The sequence below is a fragment of the Pristiophorus japonicus genome, chromosome 9, assembly GCF_044704955.1.
Source record: "Pristiophorus japonicus isolate sPriJap1 chromosome 9, sPriJap1.hap1, whole genome shotgun sequence".
In the NCBI taxonomy this organism is placed as follows: Eukaryota; Metazoa; Chordata; class Chondrichthyes; family Pristiophoridae; genus Pristiophorus; species Pristiophorus japonicus.
This window is the reverse complement of record NC_091985.1, coordinates 188,949,453-188,963,335: the sequence shown is the minus strand read 5'-3', so window position 1 is coordinate 188,963,335 and position 13,883 is coordinate 188,949,453. Positions and strand designations below refer to the sequence as shown.

The following is a 13,883-nucleotide window of genomic DNA, read 5'->3' as shown; positions in this document are numbered from 1 at the left end:
TATTGATGAGGCCACACCTCGAGTACTGCCTACAGTTTTGGTCTCAGTGTTGAAGGAAGGATATACTTTCATTGGAGGCAGTTCAAAGAAGGTTCACTGGATTGATTCCTGAGATGAGGGGGTTTGACCTGTGAAGAAAGGTTGAGTAGTTTGGGCCTATACACATTGGAGTTCAGAAGAATGAGAGGTGATCTTATTGAAACATAAAAGATACTGAGGGGGCTTGACAAGGTGGATGCAGAATGGATGTTTCCACTCATAGGGGAATCTGGAACCAGGGGGCATAATTTCAGAATAAGGGGTTGCCCGTTTAAAACTGAGATGAGGGGAAATTTCTTCTCTTGAGTGTTGTAAATCTGTGGAATTCTCTGCCCCGGAGAGCTGTGGAGGGCTGGGTCATTGAATATATTTAAGGCGGAGATAGACAGATTTTTGAGCGATTTGGAAGTAAAGGGTTATGTGGAGTGGGCAGGGTAGTGGAGCTGAGTCCATGATCGGATCAGCCATGATCTTATTCAATGGTCGAGGACCAGAGGACACAGATTTAAGGTGATGGGCAAATGAACCAAAGGCGACACAAGAACAACCGTTTTTGCGTAGCGAGTGGTTAATATCTGGAATGCACGGCCTGAAAGGGTGGTGAAGGCAGACTCAATCACGGCTTTCAAAAGGGAGTTGGATAAGTGCCTGAAAGAAAAACAGTTGCAGGGCTGTGGGAAAGGGTGGGGGAGTGGGACTAGCTGAGGTGCTCTTGCAGAGAGCTGGCATGGGCTCGACGGGCCGAATGGTCTACGTCTGTGCTGTAACCATTCTCTGATTCCATGGTTCTAACTCAATCAGCATAAGCCTCTTCCCTTCTCCCTCATATGCTGATCTTAAGTGCATCGATACTGGAAACACAGAGCGACCAATCCAGAGCTGCTCTGTATCAGGGTGGGCACTGGATGCGGAAGTTGCTCCCTGGCCTCCTGTGTGGGTCTGTTTGTTGCATCAGTTTGCGCTGGAGTGGAGAGGGAGGGGTGGGGGGGAGAAGCTGCTGGGTTTAACCCCAATACCTCTGAGCCCAGTCGGGCCCAACCATTTCCAATGAGAGACTGTCAACGGCGGTGGATTCTAGGGGAGATTAGGTTGTGACACTGTCCGCACAATGTAGGAACAAGTATTTGTGTAGAGGCTTTCAATGTACAGATTTGTTTTAATCCATTCTTGAGATGTGGGTGTCGCTAGTAAGGCCAGAATATATTTCCAATTTCCATTTGCCCCTTGACAAGGTGATGGTGGGCTTTCTTCTCGAACCGCTGCAGTCCGTGTGGTGACAGTCCTCCCAGAATGCTGTTAGGTGAGGAGTTGCAGGATTTTCAACCAGTGACGATGTTGGAACGGTGATATATGCCCAAGTCAGGATGGTGGGGAACTTGGAGTTGATGGATTTCCCAAGCTCCTGGTGCCTTGGTCCATCTAGGTGGGAGAGGTTGTGGGTTTGGGAGCTTCTGTCAAAGTTCTGATTGACCTGCAGATGTACAAAGTCCCTCCCCTTCACCCCGCCCACCTCTCCCTCCTCCCATAGAGGCCAGAATCGTGTGTAGGCCCAGACCGGGTGGTGGGTTCCCGTCCCTGAAGGACATTAGTGACCAGTTGGGTTATTACCACAATCCGACAACTTTCATCGTCACTTTTTTTCTGCTGACGGCCGCACAAATAGCCAGGTTCATTTAGCTCAATTTCACAACCTGCCTTTGTGTTTTTGTGGGTTCTCTCTCACCCACCCTTTTTCCTGTTTGAAATTCACTTTACAGGGTATTAAATGGGGAGGATTTGTCGACCGGAGGCTCAAACCAAACATCACATTAAGATCTGACGGAGTCACTCTATTCATCAGGACCTGAATATCATCGGCCTTTGACCATGGAAGCAAAAAGCACTGTTCACAGCGGGGAGAAACGGTACACGTGCTCTGTGTGTGGATGAGGCTTCAGCCAATCATCCAACCTGGAGAGACACAAGCGCAGTCACACTGGGGAGAAACTGTGTAAATGTGGGGACTGTGGGAAACGTTTCAAATACCCGTCCCAGCTGGAAACACATCGGCGGGGTCACACTGGGGAGAGGCCGTTCACCTGCTCCGACTGCGGGAAGGGATTCACTACATCATCCATCCTGCTGATACACCAGCGAGTTCACACTGGGGAGAGGCCGTTCACCTACTCCGACTGCGGGAAGGGATTCACTACTTCATCCGATCTGCTGATACACCAGCGAGTTCACACTGGGGAGAGGCCATTCATCTCTTCTGACTGCGGGAAGGGATTCACTCGGTCACCCAGCCTGCTGGAACACCAGCGAGTTCACACTGGGGAGAGGCCATTCATCTGCTCCGACTGCGGGAAGGGATTCACTCGGTCATCCACCCTGCTGACACACCAGCGAGTTCACACTGGGGAGAGGCCGTTTACCTGCTCTGAGTGTGGGGAGGGATTCACTCGATCATCCCACCTGCTGACACAAGCGAGTTCACAAGTGACTGCAGGGGAGGGATTCTGCTGTTATTGCTGCTGTTAATCACATCCCGGACTGAATCGTGTTCATTCTGACAGTTGAGGTTTGTTTCCGCTGATGTTAATAACTCCTGTAACTGGACTGGAGTTAGATATTTGGGATATATATAAATAAATTAGAGTTGCTTTCAACACATTGCTGTAGATTTTTGACTTTCCCACCCGAGTGTTTAGCATCACCTGGCTGGAGCTCAGAGAGGACAATCTGGGGGGAGGATTGTATGGGGGGAGAATTTCAGACTGGACACAGTCCTTCAGGGTCACACTGAGAGGGACAAACGGCACTTTGGTCTTTCTCATCTCTTCACTGACAGCAAAGTCACTGTGCGGGTTAATCTTGACTGTGTAAGGTGTGGATGTTATCCACCCAAGGGTGTTTAAAGAGATGGGACGGGTGCTCTGTCAGCCCCTTGCCCATATCTCCAACAGCTCAGTAGAGCCATGGGCTGTTCCCTGAGATGGAAGGCAGCACACGTAGTTTCCATTTTGCAAATTGGGCACAAATCAGAGCTCGGGAACTGAAGGCCCATCAATGTGACCTCGATCACCGGGAAGATACTTGAAGGGATCCTGAGAGATGCTGTTTTCGGTCATTGGGTAAGGGAAGAGGCCATTAGAGATACTGAACACGGATTCCAGTAAACAAGGTCATGTCTTACAAACTAGCTTGAGTTTGCAAGAAGTTGTTCGGTTGATGGATGGGGAAATCCGGTTGACATTGTCTACCTCAGGGTGTCAAACACATTTTCTATGGTGGGCCTGATCCAATATCCTGACACTTGGTATGGGCCACATTCAGCAAAAGCTATTAAAATAGGAATAAATGAAGATAAACTACATCGGAATTTACATTTAGATTGTATTTACTGTCGCTGCTGCTGATCTCTGGCAACTCTTAGCTCGAGCATTGGTGAACTGACCCTGCTCAAACCATAACCACAAGGATATCGGTGCCTGGTTCTGCCTGTGACCACAACGCTGTGACACACACATACCGTTTCCTTGTTTCACATCTCCATACAAACACCATCACTTCACACATCCCCTTTCTACACAACTGCAGCAGACATGAGCAAGGACGTGAGGCTTATTAAAAGACACATTTCATTACAGCAAAGGTTACACTGAGAGAAATGTTCAGTTATTTTCCATTACAGGCACAATGCCGGGCAAACCAGCAGCACACTGGCACCTGAACAGTTTCTCATCAGCCGACAGGCTTTTCTTAAATATATTTGGTGCGTGGATATAAACTTAAACCAGCTTTGCAGGCGTGATGCTCTATTCACACATTGAAGGTGAGAGAGATGCTGTGGGGCACACACTAAGTCCAGTAGCTGGAAGTAATGAACAGACTGGGTTTTGTGTTTAGTGATCCCGAGCAGGTTACCAATACCAGCAAAGATGAAGCCCATGGAATAAAAGGGACTGTGGATACTGTCTCACTGTGAGTGAGTCAGAATGAGAAGCTTTAACAACAGCCGATGTTTCACAAAGGGAGACCTCACCAAACCAAAGGACATTGGTGGCGTTTAATGGGCTGTTTGTGTTACTGGGCTACGAGAGGCTATTTGTGACAGAAGGAAAGCTGGTCACAGCAAACAAACAGTTTACCAGCTTGCCCAGGGCCCACTCTGACCCCACCTTCTCTCTCTCACTATTGGTTGTGCTGCAGTAATTGCTTCACTGACCTTTCCTCTCTTGTCCCTCCTACACCCCTAATACACGGCCCTACACAATCTCCCTCCCCTTACATCCTCACTGTGCTGGAACCCACACCAGTCTCCCCATCTGCTCCTTGTTCTCTCCCTGGATCCTGAAACTACAGAACTCAGTCTGCCCCTCCTGAAGTCTACAGGCTCTAAAACTGAAGCTTGGTGGCCCTCAGTCCCTACTCCTTCAATTACCCCCCTTTCTCTCCTCCTCTTTCCCCCTGGGTTGTGTTCCACACTCTGGGCCTTGGGCCTTCCCCGTGGATTCTCAGTATGAACAGGGGGATGTGTGTTGAGACAGGATGCCCCAGCTCTCCACCTTTAAAGGGACAAGGAGAGGAGCCGCTGGGCTGATTGGCTCTGCTTTATGACATCACTGCAGTGCCTAGCAACCACCCTCCCTGAGCCTTGCTCATTATGGGCTGTGTTGAGCTCAGTGCTGTTACAGGAAGGGAAACAGGAGCAGGATTTGGCCCATGTGGAGCCCAGGATTAATGGCGAGAGGTACAGGATCAATTTATACCTTATTGAGTGAGAAAGGTCAGTGTCCCGGACACTCCCTGTCCCTCAGTATCTATGTCGGGGAGCAACTGATGGGTTCTCTCTGCATCTAACCCGTGCTGTGCCTGACTGGAGAGTGCTTGATGCTGGCATGGGGTGCTCAGCTCAATGAGCACAACATTTAACCCAAAGATGATCAGATAACCCATCAGCTTCTCCCCTGGGCACAGGTCCTGAAACATAGAAACATAGAAACTAGGTGCAGGAGTAGGCCATTCGGCCCTTCGAGCCTGTACCACCATTCAATAAGATCATGGCTGATCATTTACCTCAGTACCTCTTTCCTGCTTTCTCTCCATACCTCTTGATCCCTTTATCCATAAAGGCCATATCTAACTCCATCTTGAATATATCTAATGAACTGGCATCAACAACTCTCTGCGGCAGGGAATTCCACAGGTTAACAACTCTCTGAGTGAAGAGGTTTCTCCTCATCTCAATCTTAAATGGCTTACCCCTTATCCTTAGAAGGACAGGGAGTGTCTCTAATAATTTGCCTAGTGTCCTTGATCACCTCACAACTCTTTTTAAACATTTGTTCATGGGATGTGGGCATCGCCTCTCACCTCTCATTCTTCTAAACGCTAGAGAATATAGGCCAGGTCTACTCAATCTCTCATAGGACAATCCCCCCATCCCAGGAATTAGTCTGGTGAACCTTCGTTGCACTCCCTCTGATAGGTTCGTAATAAAGGATGAAACTTAGCTCTGTGTGCAATGAGCAAGTGTGACCTTAGCTCCTTTAATGCGACTCCAGAGCGCAGGTACCATGTGGGTGGCCTGTATATATACTGTACTCCCAAGGGATGCTGGGATCCCTTAGGACTCCAACAGGTAGGCCCTCTGGTGGTAGTGTAATACAGGTTGCAAGGGGTTAAATACATAACATCACTCCCCCATGAAATCAATAGGACACTTATTTACAAGTGAGACGATCTGGGGCTTTTCACTCCCTTGTCGATCGTCCCGGTACAAATGCGAATGTGGGTGAGTTGGTTAGTTCTTCACTGGGCTGCTGGGGATGGTGAGTTCGGCTTCGTGGTCAACCATAAAATGTTGCCACTTGTGTGTGTGTTGGAGGGTCAAAGTTGGTGGTGTCTTCTTCGGTTTGTTCGTAGCTGTTGATGAACCGCAATTTGATTTGGTCCAAATGGTTTCTGCAGTTAGTCCATTGGACAATTTGACCTGAAACACCCTACTCCCCTCTTCTGCTGTGACTGTGCCAGCGAGCCATTTGGGACCCTGTCCATAATTGAGTACAATCACAGGATCATTGATCTCAATATCGCATGACAAATTGCGCGGTTATGGTACACACTTTGTAGATGCCGCCTGCCCTCCACGTGATCATGGAGAGAGAACCTTGTTTTTAGCACCCTTTTCATGAGCAGCTCGGCTGGGGGAACACCGGTGAGTGAGTGGGGTCTGGTGCGGTAGCTGAGCAGCATTCGGGATAGTCGAGTCTGCAGGGAGCCTTCCAACACGCATTTCAGGCTTTGCTTGATGGTCTGAACCGCCCGTTCTGCCTGGCTGTTGGATGTGGGCTTGAACGGGACAGATGTGACGTGCTTGATCCCATTGCAGGTCATGAATTCCTTGAATTCAGCACTGGTGAAACACGGCCCATTGTCGCTGACTAGGACATCAGGCAGGCTGTGAGTGGCAAACATTGCTCGTAGGCTTTCAATAGTGGCCATGGACGTGCTTACAGACATTATCGCACATTCAATCCATTTTGAGTAAGCGTCCACGACAACCAAAAACATTTTGCCTAGAAATGGGCCCGCATAGTCCATGTGGATCCTCGACCATGGTTTGGAGGACCACGACCATAAACTGAGCGCTGCCTCTCTGGGTGCATTGCTCAGCTGAGAGCAAGTGTTGCACTAGTGCACGCATGACTCTAAATCTGAGTCGATGCCAAGCTGCCACACATGGGATCTGGCTATGGCTTTCATCATTACAATTCCTGGGTGGGTGCTATGCATTTCACAAATGAACGTATCTCTGCCTTTCTTGGGCAAGACCACGCGATTGCCCCACAACAGACAGTCCGCCTGCAGGGACATTTCGTCCTTGCACCTGCGGAATGGCTTAATCGCCTCCTGCATCTCCGCTGGGACAGTGGACCAGCTCCATGGAGGACACAGTTTTTTTTTAACCAAGGACAGTAAATGATCCTGGCTGGTCCAGGTCCTGATCTGGCGGGCCGTAACAGGGGACTTTTCGTTTTCATAAGCATCCATTGCCATGAGTAAGTCCACAGGCTGTGCCATTTCCACCCCAGTGGTCGGCAATGGCAGCCAACTGAGAGCATCTTCGCAATTCTCTGTGCCCGGTCTGTGGTAGATTACATAGTTGTATGACGACAGCGTGAGCACCCATCTTTGGATGTGGGCAGAGGCATTGGTGTTAATCCCTTTGCTCTCAGAGAACAGCGATAGGAGCGCCTTATGGTCAGTTCAAGCTCAAACTTGATGCCAAATAAGTACTGGTGCATTTCCTTTACCCCGTAAACGCACGCCAGAGCCCCTTTTTCAATCATGCCATAGCCCTTTCGGCCTTGGAAAAACTCCTGGATGCATAAGCGACTAGTTGCAAAATCCCCGATTCATTAGCCTGTTGTAACACACACCCGACCCCATAGGATGACCCATCACAAGCTAGCACTAATCTTTTACAAGGGTTATACAGGACAAACTGTTTGTTTGAGCACAACAGATTTCTGGCCTTCGTAAAGGCAGCCTCTTGTGAATTCCCCCATACCCAGTCATCTCCCTTACGCAGTAGCGCATGTATGGGTTCTAGCAGGGTGTTTAACCCAGGTAGAAAATGACCAAAATCGCTAAGGAGTCCCAGGAACGAGCGCAGCTCCGTCATGTTCTGTGGTCTTGGCGCGTTCTTGATGGCCTCCGTCTTGGCGTCGGTGGGTCTGATGCTGTCTGCTGCGATTCTTCTTCCCAAGAACTCGACCTCCTGCACCAGGAAAACACACTTCGAGCATTTCAACCTGAGCCCCACATGATCCAACCAACTAAGAACCTCTTCCAGATTCTTCAAAGTGCTCGATGGTGTCCTGACCTGTAACCAGTATATCATCCTGGAAAACTACGGCGAGGAACTGACTTTAGCATGTTCTCCATGTTCCATTGGAAGATTGCCACAGCCGACCGAATCCCGAACGGGCACCTGTTATAGATGAACAGACCTTTGTGCAGGTTGATGCAGTTGAGGCCTTTCAATGACTTCTCCAGCTCCTGCGTCATGTAGGCCGAGGTCAGGTCCAGCTTGATGAAAATCTTCCCTCCAGCCAGGGTCGCAAATATGTCATCTGCCTTGGGTAGCGGGTACTGATCCTGTAGTGAAAAATGGTTAATTGTTACTTTATAGTCCCCACAAATTCTGACTGTGCTGTCCTCTTTAAGTACCAGGACAATCGGACTAGCCCACTCGTTGAATTCCACTGGCACGATGATGCCTTCTTGCTGCAGCCTGTCTAGCTTAATTTCTACTTTCTCATTCATCATATATGGTACTGCCCGTGCCTTGTGGTGAATGGGTCGCATACCGGGAACCAAATGGATTTTCACTTTCGCCCTTGAGAATGTTCCAATGCTTCGCTCGAACAATGATGGAAACCTGCTCAGAACCTGGGCACATGAGGCATCGTTGATGGACGAAAGCGTTCGCATGTTGTTCTAGTTCCAGCGTATTTTTCCAGCCAGCTTCTGCCAAACAATGTGGGGCCATCCCCTGGCACAATCCACAGTGGGAGTTCATGTTCTGCTCCATCATTGGAGACTTTGACTTCTGCACTACCAATTACAGGGATTAGTTCCTTGGTGTAAGTCCTTAGTTTGGTGTGAATGGGGCTGAGCTTGGGCCTGTGTGCCTTCTTTCCCCACAGCCTGTCGAAGGCCTCTTTACACATTATGGACTGACTCGCACCCGTGTCCAGCTCCATAGATACTGTAATGCCATTGAGTTCAACTTTCAGCATTATTGGTGGGCATTTCGTCATGAATGTGTGTACCCTGTACACTTCTGCCTCCTCCGTATGAGCTTCCAACTTAGTCTGATCCACTGTGGATTGATCTTCCTCTGCAACCTGGTGGTTTGCAGGGTTTGCAGCTTGCCTGCACATTCTCTGGAGGTGTCCCATTGTTCTGCAACCATTGCACGCATAGTGCTTAAAGCGGTATTGATGGGGACGATGATCATCTCCGCAGCACCAACAGGGTGTTAACTGCCTCGCATTATCAGATGATGGCAGACTCTGGTTCAATTGAGGTCGGGCCACAGCAGCCGGCATGTACGTTCTGCCGTGTACATTTCTGCTCAAAACCGACGTTATTTTATGCGCAGTATTTGCCGAAATTTCTTTGTTCTGTGAAATCTGGTTGGTGTTGTCGCTGATGGACATAAATGTCTGGGCTATCGTTATGGCTTTACTCAGAGTCGGAGTTCCTACAGTCAACAGTTTGTGAAGGATTGTCTCATGTCCAATGCCCAGTACAAAAAAGTCTGAGCATTTGTTCTAGGAATCCCTCAAACTCACAATGTCCTGCAAGGCGCCTTAGTTCGGCGATATAGCTCGCCGCTTCCTGGCCCTCCAATCACTGACACGTGTAGAACTGATTTCCTCAGGATTTAGGTGCTCCTGGACCAGAGTACATAATTCTTCATAAGAATTTTCTGTTGGTTTTGACAGGGCCAGGAGATTCTTCGTGAAGCCATAGGTTGTTGCCCCACAGACAGTTACTAGGATCGCCTTTCGTTTGGCAGCGTTCTTGTCCCCTTCCAGCTCATTGGCCATGAAGTAATGGTCGAGTCTCTCCACGAAGGTCTCCCAATCATCCCCTTCTGAGAATTCTCCAGGATGCCGACTGTTCTTTGCATTTTCATGTGGTTGTTTGTTACCTCGTCGCCAATTGTTATATTCATAATAAATGGTGAGACTGAGTACTGTGTGTAAAGAGCAAGTGTGGCCTTAGATCCTTTATTAAGGTTCCAGAGTGCAGGTACCTCGTGGGTGGCCTGCTTATATACAGTGGTCCCAAGGGATGCTGGGATCCCTTGGTATTCCAACAAGTGGGCCCTCTGGTGGACAGGTGTGATGCAAGTTACAAAGGGTTAAATATATAACATTTACAGAGATAGGGAGGGATGTAAGGGCTGGAGGAGGTTACAGAGATAGGGAGGGGTGTAGGGCTGAAGGAGGTTACAGAGATACGGAGGGGAGTAGGGGCTGGAGGAAGTTACAGAGATAGGGAGGGCTGTAGGGCTGGAGGAGGTTGCAAAGATAGGGAGTGGTGTCGTGCTGGAAGAGGTTTGAGATAGGGTTTTAGGCCTGGAGGATGTTACAGAGATAGGGAGGTTGTAGTGGTTGAAGAACATTAGAGATAGGGAGGGTTGTAGGGGTGGGAGAAGGTTACAGAGATAGGGAGAGGTGTAGGGGCTGGAGGAAGTTACAAAGATAGGGAGGTTTGAAGGGCTGGAGGAGGATACAGAAATAGCGTGGGTTGTAGGGCTGGAGGAGAATAAAGAGATAGGGAGGGATGCAGGGGCTGGAGGAGGTTACAGAGATAGGGAGGGGTGTAGTGCCTGGAGGAGATTACAGATATACAGCACCTTCAGGGAGGAGAGGGAGGGGAACCAGTGAGTGTAGAACTGAACCCAGCCAGAATTGGTGGTGAAAACTGGAAGTGTTGGAGAAACAGTCTAGAAATGTGTGTTGATTTGGATTTCAGCACAGCAGGAGGGACAGGGATTTACAGCTTTCGAAGAACAAGAGAGGAAAGAATGTTCCATGGAAACTAGATGTGTCTATCCTGAATTTCTGTCTTGTACTGACAGTGATGAGTTTTGTTATCTCCTTTTACAGCGTATTAGAAGGGGAGATTTTCAGACAGGAAACACAAACCAAACAACACGTCAAGATCTGACAGAGTCAATCGATTCTTCAGGACGTGAATCTCATCGGCCTTTGATAGTGGAAGGAGAAATATTTGCCTGTTCTGTCTGTGGGAAAATACTTCAAACATCAGTGTGACTGGAAAAGCACAGAGGCACACACACCCGAGTGAGTGTGTTCCAGTGCACTGACTGTGGAAAGAGCTTTAACCAGTTACAGACTGAAAAAACATCGCACCATTCACAGTGGGGAGAAGCTGTAAATGTGTTCTGTGTGTGGGCGAGGTTTCAACTGATCGTCCAACCATGGAGAGTCACAAGGATACCCGCACCACGGAGAAACCGTGGAAATGTGACTGTGGGAAGGGATTCAGAAAACCATCTGAGCTGGAAATTCATCGACGCAGTCACTGGGGAGAGGCCGTTCACCTGCTCTGAGTGTGGGAAAGTATACTCTCATTCATCCACCCTGCTGATACACCAGCGAAGTCACACTGGGGAGAAGCTGTTCACCTGCTCTGAGTGTGGGAAGGGATACACTCATTCATCAACCCTGCTGACATACCAGCGAGTTCACACTGGGGAGAGGCCGTTCACCTGCTCCGACTGTGGGAAGGCATTCACTCAGTCATCCAACCTTGTAGTTCACCAGCGAGTTCACACTGGGGAGAGGCCGTTCACCTTCTCTGAGTGTGGGAAAGTATACACTCATTCATCCAACCTGCTGATACGCCAGCGAGTTCACACTGGGGAGAGGCCGTTCACCTGCTCTGAGTGTGGGAAGGGCTTCACTCTGTCATCCACCCTGCTGAGACACCAGTGAATTCACAAAGGACTGCAGGGGTTGGAATGTGCTGTTATTGCTGCCGTTAATCACATCCCGATTGAACCGTGTTCATTCTGACAGTTGTGGTTTGTTTCTGCTGATGGGCTGGGCTGGACTTTAATATTCTGGTTATATTGCTGATTGTGTTCTCGGGGCTGCAGTGTCCATTTAAGAAATGCTGTGTGTAAAATTTCCCCTTAATTCAGCGACTCAACAGAAATTCAATTTGGAATAAAATTATGAACTTTTACTTTAATTCTAAATTGATCTTTAGTACAAAATCTACAATAGTGTGTGAAAGTTTCTACTGAATAAAATCTCCAATTAGAAAGAGCTTGCTGACAATTCTTACTGACTTGCACATTACACAGAGTGGTCCCTCCATTATCCACCAGAAAGAAGGGGAATGGGAATTGGCGGGAATTCAGTGTCCCCAAATGTTGCCTCTCCCGTCTGGTGTAGCAATACCCTATGCATGGGAATGGAGACAAGTCCAGACCAAAATTGTAAGCAGTACTCCAGGTGTAGTCCTACCAATGCCCTGTACAGTTGTAGCAGGACTTCCCTACTTTTATACTCCATCCCCCTTGCAATAAAGGCCAGCATTCCATTTACCTTCCTGCTTTCTTGCTGTAACTGCATACTAACTTTTTGAGTTTCATGTACAAGAACCCCCAGATCCTTCTGTACTACAGCATTTTGTAATTGTCACATATAAATAATTTACTTTTTTATTTTTCATGCCAAAGGGGATAACCTGACATTTTACCACATTATAGTCCATATGCCAGATTTCTGCCATCTCATTGAGCCTATCTATATCCTTTTGTAGATTATTTGCGTCCTCCTTAAAACTTGCTTTCCCACCCATCCTTGTATCATCAGCAAATTTGGCCGAGTTACACTCGGTCCCTTCATCCAAGTCATTAATATAAATTGTAAATAGTTGAGGCCCCAGCACTGATCCCTGCGGCACCCCACTAGTTACTGATTGCCAACCAGAGAATGACCCATTTATCCAGACTCTCTGTCCTCTGTCAGCTAATCCTCTTTCAATGCTGATATATTACCTTCAAACCTGTGAACTTTTACCTTATGCAGTAACCTTTAATGTGGCACCTTGTCAAATGCCTTCTGGAAGTCCAAATGCACCTGATCCACTGGTTCCCCTTTATCCACCCTGTTCGTTACATCTTCAAAGAATTCCAGCAAATTTGTCAAACATGTCTTCCCCTTCATAAATCTATGCTGACTCTGCTTGACTGAATTTTGCTTTTCCAAATGCCCTGCTACTGCTTTAATAATGGACTCCAACATTTTCCCAACCACAGATGTTAGGCTAACTGGTTTCCCGCTTTTTGTCTGTCTCCTTTTTTAAATAGGGGTGTTACATTTGCAGTTTTCCAATCTGCTGGGACCAACCCAGAATCCAGGGAATTTTGGTAAATTACAACCAGTGCATCCACTATCCCTGCCGCTACTTCTCAAGACCCTAGGATGCAAGCCACTCCGCTGCTCTTGCCTCATAACCCTGAAAATCTTTCCAACTCAAATATTGATCTCTTTTGAAAGTAACATGTGAATCAGCTTCCATCACCCTTACAGGCAGTGCGTTCCAGGCCATAACACCTGGCTGCTTAATTTTTCCCCCTCGTGTAGCATCTGGTACATTTGCCAATCACCTTAAATTGGTGTCCTCTGGTTACCGAGCCTTCTGACACTGAAAATTGTTTCTCCTTAAGAGAGTCGGTGGGCTGGAGGAGGTTACAGAGATAGTGAGGGGTGAGGCCTTGGTGAGATTTGGACAAGAGGAGTATTTTAAAGGTTGAAGCCACCAGCTGTCTCCCCCAATGCAGAATGTGACTCACTGCTAACAGGAAAGAATTTTGTTTAACGACTAAAGATGCATAATGAGGGTAAATCAATCTCTGTACCTTTAACTAACAGCAACATGGAAAGAGAGAAATGAATGATCTTTAAACATGTAGTTAACAACCCCTGACACTGTAACTTGTTTCCCATTACAGAAGCATAGAAGTTTACAGCATGGAAGGAGGCCATTTAGGACCATCATGTCTGCGCAGGCTGACAGAGAGCTATCCAGCCTAATCCCACTTTCCAGCTCTTAGTCCGTTGCCTTGCAGGTTACAGTACGTCAAGTACACATCCAAGTATTTTTTAAATGTGGTGAGGGTTTCTGCCTCTACCAACCTTTCAGGCAGTGCGTTCCAGACCCCCACCAGCCTCTGGTTGAAGAAATTTCCCCTCAAATCCCCTCTAAACCTCCTACCAATTACTTTAAATCTATGCCCCCTG

At 48.0% G+C, this 13,883-nt stretch overlaps 1 pseudogene; it reads left to right on the top strand.

The window, feature by feature from the left end:
* The window catches only part of LOC139274011 (zinc finger protein 432-like), a 34,429-nt pseudogene extending 22,865 nt beyond the window's left edge, over nt 1-11,564 (top strand).
* The last annotated feature ends 2,319 nt before the right edge of the window (nt 11,565-13,883 follow it).